Here is a 20,488-nt window from a genome sequence, read left to right as displayed (position 1 = left end):
ATCCAATTCCCAATTCCCTTTACAATTCAAGCCATTTACATTTCTTGCACTTTAAGATTCTGCAATTTACATTTCTTGCGTTCTAAGTTTCTGCCATTTAATTTCTTGTTCTTTAAGATTCAGCACATTTACCTTCTCTGCTCTTTAATTTACTGCAATTGTCCCTCTCCCTTTTAATTTCATGCAATTTAGCTTCTGTCGAATACAAACCACTCAAATCAACTCTTGATTCGCTTGACTAAATCAACCACTAAACTAAAATTGCTCAATCCTTCAATCCCTGTGGGATCGACCTCACTCCCGTGAGTTTTATTACTTGATGCGACCCGGTGCACTTGCCGGTGAGTTTTGTGTGTTTGGAATTCGTTTTCCGAAAATACACATCACGGCTCACGGTTAAATCCATAACCAGCCAATTCATAACAATTGCAACCCTTAGGCTCATGGCACATACAGCACTTCCACCGCCATCCTCTGCATCTCATATAGTCATCTTTGATCCTCATTGATCATTCATTTTTCCCTTGCTTCACTCGCAAGTTACCACATTCCCTAGCTCTTCTTCTCATTGCTAGGCATCTCATAATGATTTAAGACATAAGTGGTGAGATCGAAGGCTTAGAAGTATGAAATTTGGCTTTTAAAACTCAAAAATCAATTTTGGGATGAAAACAGGGCCACGCGTACACGTCCTCCACACGCACGCGTGAATGGCCAAAAAGTTCATTGACGCGTATGCGTCACCCATGCGCACGCGTGGATGGGAAAACAGTCAAGGGATGCCTACGCGACAGCCACGCGCACGCATGGGTGCATTTGTGCCCCACGCACAGAACTCGCACAGTGCTCGCGCAACTCTCGGAAAATTTGGCTGGGCAACCATTTTAGCACATCGACGCGTACGCGTGAGTCATGTGCACGCGTGGATGGCGTTTTTCTGAAAACGACGCATGCGCGTCAAGCACGCCTACGCGTGGGGGGGGTATTCTGCTAAAAAATTTTCTAAGTTAAAAGTTGCAGAATTCACAGATTAAACCCCTAATTTTCCAACGGACATAACTTCATCGTTTTAAACGTTTTTCGTCCGTTCTTCGAACGGCATAACCACTCCAGATCCAATTTCAGTTTTTAAACAGATTTGGCACAAAACGGAGATCTAGAGTTCAAGTTACGTCCCATCAAATTATACCCAAAAACCACAATTTTATTCAAAACCACAATGTGCCATTTTCAAAACATCCAAATTTCATCCTTTTTTGAAGTCAACCAAATCATACCAATTTCAACCCTTTTTGAAATCAAGGAAGGTATACCAAAAATTAACTCTAGCCTCTTCAACTCATACATTAGCATATTTAACACGTTACAAGCCAACAACTCACCATTTCATCCCATCTCAATCAAATAGCCCAATATTAAATACATTAACATGGCATATACCCTTCCTTATCACAATTTCCAATCACATCATTACCAATTAACCAACATTACACATAATCACTACCATGCTCACTCTCACATGGATCCATCCATAATTCAACCTTAATCATTCATCAAGCATATATCATAGCATGCATTTTTCTCATATATCACACCATCAAGGCATCAATATTTATAATCACATATATGACCACATCATATATCTCAACCATTCAATAACATCAATAATTTAATGTCTATCTTAGGGTCTCTAGCCTAAGTATTTCCTACTACATTACATTTTAGATACGAAAAAATGAGACCATACCTTAACCGATTTCCCAAGCTCAACCGGAGTACTTCCAAACCACTTTTCTACAAGCTCTCAAGGTCTCAACACCTCTAAGAATAGATTTTTATCACCAAAAATCTCTTTTCAAGCTTTTCAAAGTCTCAATCAAGCTCCAATATCCACATATACACAACATAAGCCACAATTATCATACCCAAACACAACATCTCAATACCCAAACATCATAGAACAACAATTTATACTAGGACTGAGAATCTTACCACACCCAAAGTCCAAAGAGACAAGATTAACCTTCTCCTTCAGGAGAGTTGGGTCCTATAACATCAAAGAGCCCAAAATCTCAACATTTTTACTCATGAAACTCGAAATCAAAGCTGGAAAGTCGAAGAGCAAACTGTAGCTTAACTCAAGATTGATTGAATGGGTTTTGTAGAGCTCTCCGCGATGAACGCGTGGCCACAAACGGTGCAGCAATTGGAGCTCTAGATCAAAAGTTATAGTGATTTGAAGATCAAATGAGAGAAAGAACTTGAGAGAGTGTTCTTCCCTCTTGTGCCTCCATTTCAGCGTGTTTAGTGTCTTAGAGAGGGGAGAGAGAGTGCTGAAATGAGTGTTTTACGGTTAATTTAGTTGGGCCAAGGGCCCACTATGATCCGGTTGGCCCGGTTTGGCCCGTTCGGTCCAATCTTGGTCCGATTTCTATAAAATTAGTACCAAAATTCTCGTCTCAATCTTCTCTATCATATTTAGCCATAAAAATCACATTTTTGGCTTTCTAGAATAAATTCTCATTTATAGGTTAATTAGCCATAAATTAATCGGATTTTACAACTCCAATAGCTTCTTCTGTGGAGGTGAATGTTAAAAATATACACTTTTGGGGTGAGAAAAAGAATCCACAATTGTCTCAAGAAGATATAAGTAAAGTCTATAATTCTGGTATACACATTATTCAATTTAGTATATTTCTAATTCAATCATTCTAGAATTATACTACTATGAACTATGTCTTTGTGAAGGTTCAAATTCTACATTTTTTGGAGGAGATAGCAACCATACATCTGCTAGCTATGAAACTTCCTTATATGGTCTCATTCCTAGTCATAGATGGTTGCTACAGGTAATTAAGATTTGTTGTCATTTATCTATCTTATATTTAGTTTTCAAATAATATTTTCCCATGAATTTATATCTTTTGGGATTTAATAGCGTGTGAATGATTTAGTTTTTTATTTTGATAGGCCATGCAAAATACACCACAGTCAAATAAGGAGCGATTTTTGAGATTAATATCATGTAATAGACAGCTTTGTACCATAGAAAACGTATATTTGGGACTAAAGACATGGATATTAAAGAAATGCAAATATGTTTTGTGATTATTAGCTGAAGAAACTTTTTATTTAGAGACATTGATAAAAAAATAATGCAAGTCTATATCTGTAACTAATTGTTTGTGAATATTATTAAATTAATTCAATTTATTATTATTATTATTATTATTATTATTATTATTATTATTATTATTTTGGCCAATAAATCTATGCTTTTATGCTTTATATTTTTTTATTAAGCACATTATATACATAATAAAACACATATTATTATTAAACAAAAATATTATAAATTAGAACTATATTAAATAATTAATACTAACAATTTAATAATACTCGGCATTAGTTTGACTTTTTTTTATAGTTAATGTACTTCAAGAAAAAGAAAAAGTTATATCAAGGACAATATTCTACTGAATAAATTTTGTTAAAACCGAGTTGACATTGGATAAAAATACATAATTTGATAGATGTAAGTATATAAATCACTAAAAATATTATTTATTTAATTAGGTTTTAGCAGAAATTAATGTTTCTCATATTATATATATATATATCAATTTTATAGAAAAAATTTTAAAATATAATGATACATAGTCAATACAATAGTAAAAAAAAACATTTAATTTTTATAAAAAATAATATCATTACATAATAAAATAATTAAATAAACAATAAATATAAGTTTAAGAGAATTTCTAATCAAGTCCTATTTGCAATTCTAAACATTTTTGGAGAAATTTTGTAATGAAAAATTTTAGAATACGGTTTTATTCTTATCCATTAATATAGTACCTTAAATACTAATCCTTTAAAAGTACATCATAGGTCAATAGAAAGTAGATATTTTAATTAAGGATAATTTAATGCATGTTTATATGTAATTATGTTGTTTGCAAAATATTTTTTAATTAACGTTTACTTCTTTTAACAAATTTTAGTGTGTACGATAAATTTTGTCTGAGTTAAAAAAATTACTTTTAAACAAAACATAATAAATAAATAAATAATATTTTATATTATTATATTCAAACATATTTAGTAGATATAAAATATTTTTTATAAAATATAATAAATAAACAAAATATATTTTTATATCCTAGGACCATATGTAAAAGTTTTTTTTAAAGTGATATATTCAAATATTAAATTACTTGTATTTTTTATAAGATTCTTTAAAAAAAATTATTCTAACATTTTTTTTAAAGTTATACCCACACAAGATAATGTACTATTACTATCCGATTTATATGTAAACAATAAAAATATGAAGAATAAAATAAATTTAATTCTAAGATAGATATTATAAATTTTTATTCACTTATTTTGTTTTTTGGGGTTATATTAAGTTAATTAGGTTAAAATCTAAGGTAATCCGATACTTTTTATAAATACCCATTGATTTTATAATAGTACACGTCTTCTTTTAATATGAATGTAATGCAGCAGAATATTACGTATTAAAAAAAATAAAGATAAAATAATAATCATTCTTATGCAAATACATTATGACTAACAAGCTCAATTTTTATTAATTTAAAATTCATAGACTTATAATTTACTAAAGGGTTAACCACCAAAAACGTCCCCGAATTATTCAAACGCTGACAAAAATGCACCTGAATTTTACTATCGACAAAAATGCCTTTAAATAATTTAAAAACACAAAAAAACCCAATAGTAAATATATAGTTTCAAAAAATGCCTTAGAGATTACATTTTGATGCAATTTTCCGCAAGCATGATTATAAAATTTAAATATTATTATCCTTAAAATTTGGTGATTTTTCGTTAAGTATATATTTTTTTTATAATTTTTTTTGTTAACAACCAATAAAACTTTTAAAAAATCACGAAAAAATATATACTTAACAAAAAGTCACCAAATTTTAAGAATAATAATATCTCATTTTTCTAATCATACTTGCAAAAAATCACATCAAAATTCAATTTTTAATATATTTTTTGAGAAATACATATTTAATGTTAGTTTTTTTGCAAGATTATCTAACATTAAATATGTATTTCTCAAAATATATATTAGAGATTGAATTTTGATGCAATTTTTTGTAGTTATAATTAAAAAAATAAGATTTTATTATCCTTAAAATTTGGTGATTTTTTGTTAGGTATATAATTTTTTTGTAATTTTTTTGTTAACAACCAATAATACTTTTAAAAAATTTAAAAAAATATATACTCAGCAAAAAATTACCAAATTTTTAGAATAATAATATCTCATTTTTTTAATAATTCTTGCAAAAAATTGCATCAAAATTCAATCTCTAAGATATTTTTTGAAAATACATATTTATTGTTGGGTATTTTTGTTACATTTTTAAATTATTTAAAGACATTTTTGTCGATAGTAAAATTCGGATGTATTTTTATCAGCGTTTGAATAATTCAGAGACTTTTTGGTACTAAAACAAAAAGTAATGAAATTTTCTAAAGAAATAAACTAATAATTCTAATATAAAATTATAACTAAACTAGATTACCCTATAAAACTAAGATAATCAAGACACTTTCTTCAAATGAAGAAAAATTAAAATTGTTCCTAATTTAAATTATTCTAAAATTAAATTGGTCTTGAATTGTTGTTCCAATTTTTGATAGCGAGATCTTCTATTTCCCTCTTCTTGATGTTGTGATCTCCACTAACCAAATCAATTGCAAGGCGCTTCTTGTAAAGTCATTCACTCTCTGTTACAGAATAAAATTATAATATTATATTAGATTAGAAACTAACTTATGAATTTAATAAATTAAATATATTGTTATAGTACCCCAACATCATATGATCCCCAAAGATTTGATAGTATCATCCATTGTGCAACATAAATACCACAATCATTCCTGCAATAGAACATGTAAGACCCATAAGTTTTAGAAAATCTTATTATGAGCTGATTTCAAATTTATTTATTTATTAGAGATTTTATTTTCAAAAATTATTTCATTGAGAATAATTAAATCAAGTTTTGATAATTAAAACGAAGATTTTACTTAATTTCATAATTATTGAATAATTTTCTATATTTAAATTATAAAGTTTAATAGTTGTAAAAGAAAAGAATTTTTATATGATTTAGTTTGAACAATTGAGATTTTAGAATTTAATATTTTAATTTTTATAAATAGAGAAAATTTATTATATTATCTTATATTTTAAATTAAAATACTTGATTGAGAGTTAATTAGCAAATTGATAATTAAATAATATTTTTAAAGTAATTTTGAGGGATTAAATTAGATTTTAAAATAAATACAATGTAACTTAAATTGATTTAGAAATTACCAACCTTAATTTAACCCAAAAATTCCTAATTTCAAAGTTACCCCAAATCAAACCCTAATCCTAAAAATCAAACCCACAAACCCTAACCCCTTTAGCCCAAGCCGCAGCCCTCTTTCCCAACAAGACACACGCGCACACACAGTAAGAAAGGGAGATGGAGAGAACGGGAAAATAGAAGAGAGAAAGGAGGAAGGAGATGCGCCTGTGCTAGTGGCCTTCACCGTCGAGTCAACAAGATGGAAGAGAGAGTTTGAACAGAGGAGAAGAAGAAGGGTGGCCACTGTTGCTGCTGTCCGCGCCATCGCAGACGCCATCGTTCTGTGGAGTCGTCGTCCTCACCGCATCACTGCCGGTACATCCACGAGCCGCCGGCAGAACCGATAAGGGAGAGAGTGCACGAACAGAGAAGAAGATTGACGGGGGAGGAGTGCGACGCTCAGAATGAGGCGACGCTGTTCACATCACCGTCGCCGAATACCAAACGCCGCCATCGTTGCGTGCTCCGTCATCACTGTTGGAATTGAGCAGCTGAGCTTCTGCCACCAGGGAATGCCGCCGCTGTTCAGGTCACTGGAAACGTGGCTGTGATCACCGAAAACACCATCGGAGTTGCCGCTGTTTCAGGTAAGCCATTCTTCCTTGTCTGGGTAAGAGTTTCATTCTGGAACCTTTGAATCGGTATTTTCTGTTTCAAGTTGTTTAAGGATCTGAGGTTTTGGTATACCGTCCACATGTTTTTAAAAGTGAATGCTGTGGGGTTCGTGGTGGTTTACGGCCCACATATGTGTGTTGTTTTCCAATTGAAGATCTTGCGAGGTTCGTGGTGGTGTATCGCCTACCAGTTTTCAAGAGGACGATATCCAGGTTAGCTACCAGATGTGTCAGGCTCTGGCAAAGTAACCGACACGTGAGCTTATGGCCAGAAGGACAGGTATGCATCATACTACATTTATTTGCCATTGTTTGGGTGTGCTTAAATTGTTTTAGTTTGCTTATCTGATAAGTTATGCTTAACTGGCAACTGTGATATTTGCTGTGACTGTTCTTTAAGTGTGTTTGCCTTGTATTTGTTTGTGCTTGTGATTGGTTTCTGTTTGAAGTATTGGTGATGGATTGATGATAGCAGTCATGAGTTTTGTTGGGCTAGAGGCCGAAATATAATTGTATATTGGGCCGGAGGCCGTGACGGGCGAGTTTGGGTTGATTGATCCCATGGTATTTACATTGAATATTATGTCTACTTATAAAAAATGGAACTTTTACGAAATTAAGATATGGGTGTTGGAATTTTGGATCTAATTACATGTCGATATTTGAATAGATTCATAAGACAACGACGACTATTGAGCTTTTAAAACAGTTTTCGTTAAAAATATCTTCTCATAACAATTCTCAAAACCCTCTACTGAGAACTCTTTCGAAGATGATGTTCTCACCCCCCCTACAGATTTTCCTTTTCAGGATATGGACGCAAAAGTCATGAAGAGTTTACCTAGTTGTTATTGTCGCAATGTTTTATATTGCTTTAGTTATTATTTAATATTTTCCTTGCCTTTATCTTTCACAATTTGTAAGAGGGATAGGATTTGTTTTATGTAAAGCTTGTAAGTTAATACTATGTATATGTATGTATATGGTTGTAAGTATGGATTTATGTTTTGTTTTAAAGGGTCTTTTGAAAAATACGGTTTAAGTTTTAAACAGGCTCATATTTTAGTATTAAATATTTTAAGAGTCTTCGTAATACCCGAGCTATCAGAGTGGCGTAGCCGGAAGCGTGACATTTTGATAGTTAGGGTGTTACAGAACACATAAAGAAAAAAAAAAGATAATACTAAGTTTTTAAAATTTTAATAATATTGCTTCCTAATAATAAGATAAGTTTATGTAATTATTATAATTTTTCACTCATATTAATTTAGATTAAAATTAGTGAATGAAGTACGAAATTTTTATTTACTTACGAGCCATCTTCTTGCTGCGTAACTTCGGGATCTACCAATTTATAAGTAGAAATTGTAGGTGATATCCCAACAGACAATTTATATGTTCCGTCACCCAAAATATTTTCAAGAAATGACGCCTGAATGATAGTCATCAATAATAAGCGGTAATCCAAATATGGTGAAAGAATATTTTTTAAATACAATCTGGTTTGCTTAAATGGCTCGTCACTTTATTGACTGCTGTCATCCTTGACTTTTTTTGTATCTTAGATTTTTTAGAGTCAAGATACACAATTTGTTGATCAGATATGTTAACAACCATTAAGAACCAGTGAAAATTCACGTGAATTGGAACATAAATCTACAATAACAAAGACATTAGAGTACAAGATTATTTGTTACAATAATAAATCAATTTTAGCATTATACTTTGATAGTAAATTCCTCTATGAGACTATGATAAACCCATATTTTATGATATAATTTGTGCTCAAATTGAGTGTTTCTATCAATTCTTCACCCACTTATTCATATAAATTGCATGGTTTTACTTTCCCTTCCTTATTTTATGATATATGTGAAAAACATGTTTCCTATGCTTTAAAAATATTAATTTTAATTATCCTTTATTACCATTCGATGCCGTGATTTGTGTGTTAAGTATTTTCAGGCTTCATAGAGCAGGAATGACTTAGAGAACAGAAAAGAAACATACAAAAATGAAAGGAAAGCACAAAAATGGAGTTTTGAAGAAAAGGCAGCAACGCGAATGCATTGACGACGCGAACGCGTGCCTAGCGCAAAATGGTAACGACGCGTATGCGTGGACGATGCGAACGCGCGCCTTGAGTAGAACGCAAATGACGCGTACGCGTGACAAGGAAAACTCCCAGATGACGCGAACGCATGACCCACGCGAACGCGTGACAGACGCCACGTACAAGAATCTGCAGAAAATGCCCCCTGCAATTTCTGGACCCTTTTTCGGCCCAAATCCAAGTCAGAAACTCAGAATATAAGCCAGAGAATGAAGGAATCAAACAACGAAACAACTTAGTGATACAATATTGATAATTTTTAGGATTAGATGTACTTTTAGAGAGAGAGGCTCTCTCCTCTCTCTTAGGATTTAGGATTAGGATTTCTCTTAGGATTTAGGATTTCATCTTCAATCACAGGTTCAATATTCCTTTAATTTATTTTCTACTTTTATTTATTCCATTACTTTAATTGTCATTTATCTTTTCATTATTGATTTACAAACTCTCCATGTTAGGATTTGAATTTATGTTTAAATGCAATTTGAGGTATTTCAAATTAATAATTGTTTTAATTATGATGGTTTCAATTCAATTTAGATTTATTTTCCCCTTTTGGCTTTGGTTAAGTAATTAGCAACACTTGAGTTATCAAACTCAGCTGTTGATTGAAATTGGAATTCTCTGCTGGTTAATTTGTACTCCAATAACTCTAGTCTTTCCATAGAAATTGACTAGGACTTGAGGATCAAATTAATTAGTCCACTTGACTCTCCTTTGTTTAGCAAGGGTTAATTTAAGTGGGAGCAGAATCCAATTCTCATCACACCTGATAAGGATAACTAGGATAGGACCTCAATTTCTTATACCTTGCCAAGAGATTTTATTATTATTAATTTATTTTTCTTGTCATTTAAATTACTTTTAATTTATTTCAAAAACCCAAAAACATATATTTTTACATAACCAATAATAAATCATACCTCCCTGCAATTCCTTGAGAAGACGACCCGAGGTTTAAATACTTCGGTTATAAATTTTATTGGGTTTTGTTACTTGTGACAACCAAACTTTTGTACGAAAGGATTCTCTGTTAGTTTAGAAACTATACTTGCAACGCGATTATATTTTTAATAAAAATTCTAGACCATACGAAAATTCTAACGTTAACATGTCTATCTTAGTAAGATTATATGCTTCTCTCATAAAATTGGCCTTAATGTAATTCCAAGTTCCGATGGAAACGTTTTCTAGATGCATTGTAATTTGCTGTAAAAGACATGTCAATTAGAACGAGCATACATACCTATATTAATGCGGAAAAAAAAAATAAACATACCGCAAATGTTGTGGGAAGAAACCACTTGTGACCATCATCATTATGAGTTAGCATGGAAACAACAAGGATAAGGACCTATAGTTATATTAAATCACAAGGTCCAAAATTATATAAAACAAACAATTCAATAAAATTTGCTATAAAATAAAGTCAATTTGAGTACATCTTGGATAAATTTGTAACAAAGCAAAAAAAAATACAATACATCATCAACAATAGAATGTCTAGGTTTTAATGTCATCAAAGCTTCTCTTATGCCTGAACAATGATCATTGGAAACCAATTCTTCCCTATTAAAAACAAAATCATTACTTTGTGTCATCTTTTAAAAAATCACCGTATACCTTCTAAAAATATATTAAGAAGATTGTATAGTACTTTGGGTCATAATTAAAATAAAAAATATATGACGCAAGGGCAAGATCTGCTTCTCTAAACCTCGAATTCCTTGTTGCCAGAAATGCAACCGAGAAACACTGCATAATATATTGTAAAAAATAAATAATATACCTAATTAAACTAAATTCATTTATATTGTTTATTAATTTATTAGTTACTTGAAAAATTTTATCTCCATTCATTAAGGTTGAGACATCTTCAGCTGAATTTTCTTCGTGCCAGAATAAATTACGCTAAAGTGAAAAAAAAACACGTACGAATCATGTTAGACTTATGAATAAGAAAAATAAAATTGGTTATGCAACTAATTTTTTAAAGACAATAATACCTTAGTGTCAGTCTTAGATGGTGTCTTCCTTACTCCATTTTGTCTAGTTTTTGGCCATAAAGATTTCATTTTTTTGCGCGCAAAACCTTTATCAGTCTCACCATTCTGTCTTGAAGATGTTTGTGTTGTCTCTTTGGGTGTAGTTTTCTTCTTAACAGTATTTTTCATACCACTGGAAATTGGACCACTTAGGAGTAGTATCCATGCATTGACTCATAGGAGGCGTTGAGTTCATTGGTCGTGATGATAGTTCGTCTACCTTTTTGGTCAACAGCTGTAGTTGCTCATTTAGTCCTTGTAAAAATTTTGTTGGAATTATACTTACTTCAGCATTAGTCTATCACAAAAACAAGAATGGAACAATCAAATCAATTAAGAATAGAAACGAGTTGCCTAATAAAGAAAATGATAAAGAAGGATTTATGGTTACCATTGTGAAAACAAGTTTGGAGTTCGTGTCTATCCACTTAGTATCATAAGGGTGTAATGTATCCATACTTGTGGACTCAGTCTTTAACTTCGAAGAATCCATTAACTATCCTTCACTTAAAATATAAAAATGTTTTGAATATTTTCTTTAGCTGTGAAGGAAAGCATGTATATATAGATAGTATTTTTTAACATAAGTTGGTTACATAAATGTCTCACTACTCTCTCATTTATAGAAAGATCTTGAACAACTAAATAACCGTTCAACATTATCTTAGAATTCGGTGATAATGAAAAAGAAATTTACAAGAGAAACAGGTAGTGCAGTATGCACAATATATATTTTTTCATATACACTTGTAGATAAATATTACCATATATGCTGTTTAATAAATTGAGTTGCACTTATCACTTATCTAAAAATATGAAAAAAAAATTGACATACTTAGATTTACACAAAAAAAAAAATTATTTCCAACATTCATCTAAATTTAGAGAGCAAACAAAATTAGTTCTTTTTATTTGCGGTTTCACATTTTAATTTAATATTAAATAAATTATATTATGTAAATTTTTTACTTTACCTTAACCTCCTATGTTGCTATGTTTTTTGTTCATTCATGAGAGAAAGTGATAGAGAGCACATAAACTATAAAAATATTTTTTTAAGATATAATTATAACTATAACAAAAACTTGTTACATTAAAATTAAATTCTTTGACCTCACCTAGAAAAGAATTAAAGGTAGCATATCTTTGTTCGGGTACTCACAATTGAAAAGACATTATTTATACTCAATAATAATAAATTTACTATTTGTGTTAAACACTAATAAGTTATATAAAAGATTATGTAAATCTGTTAGAAATTAAAAATTAGATACCAATTTTATAGGGACTAAATTTACTGACTAATTAATTTTAAATAACCAAAACATCAATGTTAATGTGAAAAGACATTTAATTTCATCATAATGAGTTAATTTATTTAATTTTAATATGAATTAGAATTTTAGTTTTATAAAATAATTATTCATTTAAATTTTTTTAGAGTGACGATAGACTAAAATATTATTATTAGATAAAATATTGTTTAATTTTAGTAATCATTAAATATTTAAATTTAGTTTTAAAAACTGAAATATCTCACGAGTTCACTTTTACAAGAGAACAGACCGAAATATTGTAAGAGGGTTCTTTCTAGTAATTTCTTTTATGTTGTTTCTTTTTTAAAACTATAAGTCATGCAGGATCAATCTGGTAACAAAGTAGTACAGCCAAATGTTTCTATTAGAACTTAAAAAATTACATAGTAATATATAATAATATTATTTATTTATCCTCCTTAGTTTATAAATTTTGACATTGTTATATTACATAATTCTCTTCTATTAGATTAATATAAAAATCATTGTATTAGATTTAATTCTATATATAACAAATATAAAAAAAAAAACTCTATTTAAAAAATTATTGGGTTAATTTAATTGATCTCACAAAATTACTTTGTAAAACTCAATTAATATATTAAAATTTAATGATAACTGTGCATATCAAGTAGGGTTGAAAGTGAGTCAATACAGCTCATAAGCCAGCACAAACTTGACTCGCTAAAAGCTCAATAAGCTAAACTAGTGAGTTGGTGAGCCGAGCTTGAAAAAGGAATCGAACTCATAAATTAAATAACCCATCTTTACCTTGGATAAGTTCAGCTCATTAACTCGTAAATAGGCTCGATTATATGTATAATATTACATATATCATACATACATACATACATACATACATACAAATACATATACATATATCCTATATGCATTTAAGCTATACTTTCGATGTAGGACATAAATAAAAAAATTATGATAATAAATAAATAGACAATATGTAAAATTTATCTTTTTTAATAATTTTCACTATATACATAAGTTATAATTAATTGAAATAGAATTATAAATTATGTTCTTGTTATTTGAGCCAGCTCATGAGCATTTGGTGAGCCAAGCTTGATCTTAAGAAATAGGCTCGATTGTTAATGAGTCGAGCCATGAGCCAAGTTCAATTTTCGTGACCTGAACTTAAGTTTGGTATACTCAACTCAACTCGACTCACTTCTAGCCCTAATGTCAAATAGCACTTCTATTGTAAGTTAATAACTAAATCTCATATAGATATTAAGATTCACTTAAAAAACGAAAAAATGTAGAAATGAAAAAAATGTAATTTATGATATTTTAGTTACAACTAATGGTATCAAACTGGGGATTACATATTTTGAAAAAAAAATCTTAGAGTCCCATACATAATAGCTTTAGGACTGGCAAGAGTAATCTCGCACTATTCATGTATATCATGATTTTAATGGTGAAATTTCATTATAAGTTTGAATAAGTTTTATTACATTATTTATATAATTTGACTATATAAATTTATAAATATTAATTGTGTTAAAATTTTAATACGCAAAATATATATTTCTCCCGAGTGTCGAAAATTTTTATATTTACCTTTGGACGATGATTTTTGTAAATATTATTTGATGCGAGTTGTCGTAACTTAGTATCATAACACTATGTTTGTAGGATTGCAAGAATAGACTTGATCTTTAATCAAACATAAAAGCAAATCAAGTTAAATATGGTATTAGCATAAGTGATTGGTTTGACCCACGATAATGGAAAAAGTGTCACATATTAACTTGTGATAAATTGAATCTATTTGTAAATCTCAAGTTCAACTTACTAGATAATCTATTTGTAAATTATTTAATATTTGAAATGACCCCTGAAATTTGACCTCTGACATAATTTAGTCCACCTAGCCATCCTTAGGGGCTGGGATGATCTTTCCATCAACGATTGTGCAACCACTCCACCATAGTTGTAGCTGCCTCCGCCTTTTTCGCCCTGGCCCAAGCCTTCTCCAAGTCAGACCTCAACCCGTCCTTCTCCTCTTCCAACTATTTTTTAATCTCTTTAAGTCTGTCCACCTCAGCTCGGGCAGCCATTAAAGAACTCTGAGTATCATTGAGAGGAGTCTTCTCCAACTCCCTGGCCAAGATAGTACACACACCAGCGGCCCGATTTCCATTTCGGACAATGAGTTGAAGGTGGTTTTGAATAGCCATGTCATCCATACTGATATGCCTATGGGGAAGAATATTTTAAATCACATCCAGCTCTCAACATCGGAGTTGGTATATCTTCAAAAAATAATAGAAGTTCAGGTGTAGCTGGGTAGGGGGAACATCGCAGGTCTAGATAACATTGATCTCGAAATCAGAAAAAGGAAGCCTAACATCTAACTTCGAGAAAAAGCAATCCTAAGCATAGAAAAAGGGACACTCTGACTCATCTAAAGGGGGGAAGCATACCCTCTCTTCAGGATCAGCCACTACTATCTCATAATTCCACTCATCCTCTCGATTCTCACATAGCCTATGGTGTCTACGAAAAGTTTGAGTGTATTCTTTATCAATTACAGGAACAACAGTCAGGATAAAAGTGTCTACCTAAGCTAAAATGGAAGGGGGGACTTTTGTCAACATATCATGAACAATGGATCGAGACATACAGCTATACCTACAAATGCAACAAATGAACATCATCGCTAAAGGAACTCGGTCAAATCCAGAGGAAGTCGGGTAAAAGCAACAAAACAAAACACGCGATTTCACAAGATATTTTCAAAACAGAACGAATAGAAATGGCATCCCTCCTACACTATTAGCAGCGACACCATTGGGGGACAATGTGATTATGTTCTACAAGTAATGAACGGCAACAAGTTTCTCCAAAATTCCAAATACAGAGCTAAACGTTCATAACAGTAACATCAGATGACAAAAACAGTTTCAAAAAGGGGTTTTTAGTAAACAAAGCAGCAGCATTGAACAACTTTTTCCAAAGAAGTTTCAAGACACAAACAAAATCAACAATGTAAGAATCTCCACTACTACTTAAAATGTCCCCCGAAATACAAGAAGCAGATTGAAAGAGCCCAGAACAGTTACACAAAAAGAAGTCAAGAATACCAACCTTGGTGAGGTGCGAAAAGGGAAAGGCACGTCTCACAGCAAGCAACCACAAACGTTCCTCTCCAAAGGGTGAAAAGAGACCTTCAAAGAGTCTAAGACAGAGAAATCTTGGGTCGAGACGACGAACAAGGAGTGAAAAGGGAAAAGTGAAGAAAAGATTCTTTTTGCATCTAGAAGGAAACATGGCAACATTGAGAGTTTTTCAGATATGGAATAAGGAAGAAGAAGAGTGTGAAGCTTGTATAAGAGCGAAGGGGAAAAAAGGGTATCTTGCACCCTTCTTTAAAGCTATGCGCGGATTCCAACGAAACGGCCACGTAATGCTCACCCCTCATTTAAAGTGGTAACATTCAAAATTTTAAAATACGTCGAGTATCCGACCTCTTGAAGGCGGCATACCTGATCAAAATATATCAATCGTGTAACACCCTAACTACCAAAGCTCACGCTTCCGGCTGAGCGACTCTGATAGATCGGACATTATGACGAATACTATTTAATACTAAAATATGAGCCTGTTTAAAACTTTAAACCGTGATACCGCTCCCAAAAATACTTTCGTTCGATAACGTACATCCATAAATACCATACAACTTACAACAATTCATAAAGAGTACATCCATATATATACATTAATATATATAAATGACTTTACAAGCATTAACCAATACAATTCCTATCCCTCTTACAGAATATATCAAGATAAAGGTGAGGGTACAATAAACCATAACTAAAACATTACAGAGCATCTCAACAACAAATAAATAAACTCTTCGTAACTTCTGCGCCCATATCCTGAAAGGGGAAAAATGTAGGGGGGGTGAGAACATCATCCTCGAAAGGGTTCTCAGTAGAAGATTTTTGGGAATTACTGTAATAGGATACGTGAAGATAAACCGTACCAGTGATTAATAACCGTCTTATGCCTCTTTTCAAAAACAACGATTTACAATAAAAGAGGATTCGGAATTCTTTTCTGAAAGAGGAACAGTTCAATTCTCAAAAACTCAAAAGCCTTTCAAAACGGTCTATTTATGTTGAACCAAAATAGCCTTTTGTATTTTTCTAAACCAGAAACACAAAACCAAAACCAACCATCAGTCCATTTCATTTCAACCACGGCCCTAGGCCCAAACAATCCAACCATCAACCAATCACAACAATCTAACAGAGTCCCAGTTGCAAACACAGATAGGAAGATGCAAGCACAAACAAACAGTTATTACAAGTAGAACAGTTAGCAATTAATCACATAGGCAAACCAAGTATAATATGCACACCCAAAAAATATCACATAAATGCATATGATGCATGCCTGTCCCTAGTGGCTGATGATATCATCTGTCGGTTATATAGCCAACCCGACACGTTCTGGTAGCTAACCATGGATAGAAACACCCATCGCAGAGTAAGTAGGTTTGAGCTACAACCCCCTTGCTACTGCCCACTCAACCCAGAGCCAGTGGAATAACCACTACTGCGGCTACTACCCAGGCGGGTGTTTAAAAGCTCAACCTGGAGCGAGTGGAATCACTACTACTACTGCTACTACCAAGGCGTCACAGTCTCTAACCTGGAGCAAGTGGGACATACCACAACCCTTGCTACTACCCAGGTATCTCAAGCATATATTCATTCAGTCCCAGCCATGGATCAACATCCATCTCAGCCATCCGGCTTAAATTCATAATTCATAATCAGCCATACGGCCCATAACTCATTTGGCACTCCGCCATAAATCAATATTATACACAGCCATTCCGGCTCATAACAAAATGGCACCTCCACCATTCAACATCATCAAATTCATAAAACCGGTATTTAAGCCACAAATCACTTTTTCTCAAATCGTTTCACTTTGAGATCAAGTTTCAACTCTTTTCAGCCTTGGCTTTAGAAATCTCGTTTCTCAAATCATCTCAGGCTCATAAGCCAAATTTACTCAAAGTGAGTTCCCTTTTTAAAACAAAGCCACTCTCGGCATTCTCTTTCCAAAACTTCCAAAACCATGGCAAGTTAAGGATTTATTTCAAAGTATTCAAAATCACCCATACAACAATGGGATTTTATACCAAAAGTTTCTCGGCAGAGTCCCAAGTCTTTAGGGAAGGTCAACCTATATCATTTGCTTAAAATTCATTGAAACTATTAAAATCATGGATTCTCGGTTCAAGTAAATGAAACTGAATTTATTATGAAACCGACCATACAAAATCACAAGTTCCAACCTGGTCCAAAAATCAACTCATTTGAAAAGGAACCGGTTCATTTGAATCAAACCACTTTCAGGTTTTTTTTTTGGAACCCATTTTTCTAACTCTTCCAAAATGCCTCAAACTTAATTACTCAATCAAAAGTCTAGATTCCTTTGAAATCACTAAAAGCTCCTTTTTATATTGAAATCAATATTAGAGCATCATTCTTTCCTTCAGTGATTCAAACGGTAAAAATAGTTCATTTCTAAATAAGTCAAACTCAAGGCATAAAGTTCTCTAAATAAATTAAGCTTGAAAATATAAATATTCTCTTAATAAATCAAATAATACAACTTCTCAAATCCAACCCTTTTTAAATAACTTTTCAAACAAGACTAGGATTTTGTAAAAATTTTGGCAGCACCTCCCCTAAAACTTGGACTTTTGCCACCCGGTTCTGGTCCCAACTAAACCATTTCACATTCCTTTTCAACAGCTCAAAACCAGAAATCAATTCAAAGCAAGCTAAATCCAACAGTCGCCTCAGTGGCATATCTCAAGAAAACCGTTTCAAAATCAAATCAACATCAACCGATTTAACTCATTTCCAAAGCTTTAAAGAAACGGCTCAGTAACAAAGCATTTGTCCCAAAACCAAGTCAATTAAAGTAATCCAGGCTGAATTTCAAGAGTATTCTATCTTTCACATCATCAAAATAATCAATTCAATTCAAATCAATCCTCAACGGATTGAACTCAGATTTCAAATATTTAAAGAATCAGCTTCAAAACATTACATTTCACAAAGCCTCACAACAACTCAGCCAAACCAACATCCATAAACATTCGAGTCAATCAAATAATACATAAGGCCGATACAATCACCAATTACACATTTTCTCACATCAGTATCCATATGTAATAATTCCAACATATAAAAATATAGTTTTGGAAAGCGCCCCTACCTCAAAACGCAATTCCATAACCCAAACGTCTCACAGAGTCCTTTCCGCCTCAACCCGAACTGACGGCAACCAAAACCTTAGCTCCCAGTCACGTTCGCAACAATCTCAACAACTCTAATCGTAATATACAACAACCGAAACTCAATCGTATAACAATTGATGCCGCAAAACCTTAGTATATGAAGCCAGAATAGTAACTAGAGAGCTTTCAAATCGAAAACGCTTACCGAATGAAGAAGGAACAACTGAACTGGAACAGTGACGGTCTCTGAACCGGTTCAACGGCAGCCCGAAAGCCACCTCAAGCGGCAGCGACGACAATTTCCGATTGCACCAACTGAAACCAACACGCAGTGACTACGGTATTCTCGGAATTCAAAAAGGACAGAAACCACAATTAAAACCCTTACCGGCAACTTTTCCGGCGATGGCAGAAGTAGCCAGAAGCTCCGGCGGTGGTCTCGGAAGTCACAGAACCACTCCTGGCGGCCAGAACCCTTTTCTGACGGTGGCAGTTCCGACGGAGGCGGCGCCGGCAACGCGAACGGCGGCCGGGCGCGGAGGCTGAATTCCCACAACACCTTCAGATCTCTCTCGTCTGCTCTACTCCCGAACTCTCTCTCTCTCTGGCTCTGCCATAGAGGACGGCGATTGACACTGCGGCAAGGTTGACGGCGGCGCAGCTTAGCAACGGCGGTGACAACAACGTCGCCCTTCTCCTGCGCGTGCACGCATGCTCCCTCTTCCTCGCGTCGGGCTCCTACATCACACCCCTCACGTTCGCAGTTCTGGGTCCGGCGTGGTTCAATGGCGATCGACGGCGAGGTGCGTCGGCCAACCAGCGCCTCCTTCCTCTCCCCTGCGCGCACGAGCTTTCTCTCGCCTTCGTGACACTCCTCAGGCGACGGAATGGGGTGATGGTGGCAGAACCGCGACTGGGCAGGGATGAACGGGGCGGCTTCGACGGCGGCGCTCCTCGCGTGCAGCAGTCTGGCGGTCACGGCAGCAGTACCCAGCCGGCGGCGCCGATCCTTTCCCCCTCTCTTTCTCTTCTTCTGGACCAGTCTCCATTTCTGATTTTTCCCGTTCTTTCTTTCCATGTTTCTGTGAATGAGAGGGTGAAGGGAAATAAGTGGGGTGCGGCTACTGGGTTCAGAGGGGGAAACGGGTTCTGGTTAGGGTTTTCAGGGTTAGGGTTTTCCTTTTCAAAAATTAGGGTTAGGGACATTTTAGTAATTTCACTTAAAAATAGGTATAATGTAGTAATTAGAAATAAATTCTAATTCAACAATAATAGTGTATAAAAATACTATTTGCTCATCAATTTTATAAAATCGTTTTCAATAAAATGTCCCAACCAAATAATTAAAAGTAATATACTTAATTTCTTCATATTTCAAAATAGCAAAACTAATATTTAAAATATTTCTTATCTAGCCCAAATCATATAAAATTCTTATTATTTCACAACTGTCAACTTTATAATTTGAATACAGGAAAATAATCCAATAATTGTAAAATTGGATAATAATCATAACGTATCTCAAATTCAATAAATCAAAACTTGCCTTAATTATCCTTAATAAAATGATTTCCGAAATTAAGGCTATAAATAACTATATGATTTGAGACTTGATCATAATAAGACTTTTCAAAAGTTCTGGGTCTTACATTCTACCCACCTTATAAAAATTTTCGCCCTCGAAAATTGATACAAAATGAAAGAAAT

This window comes from Arachis hypogaea, chromosome 11, assembly GCF_003086295.3.
Source record: "Arachis hypogaea cultivar Tifrunner chromosome 11, arahy.Tifrunner.gnm2.J5K5, whole genome shotgun sequence".
Classification (NCBI taxonomy): domain Eukaryota; kingdom Viridiplantae; phylum Streptophyta; class Magnoliopsida; order Fabales; family Fabaceae; genus Arachis; species Arachis hypogaea.
The sequence above is the reverse complement of the archived record's forward strand: the minus strand, read 5'-3'. Positions refer to the sequence as shown.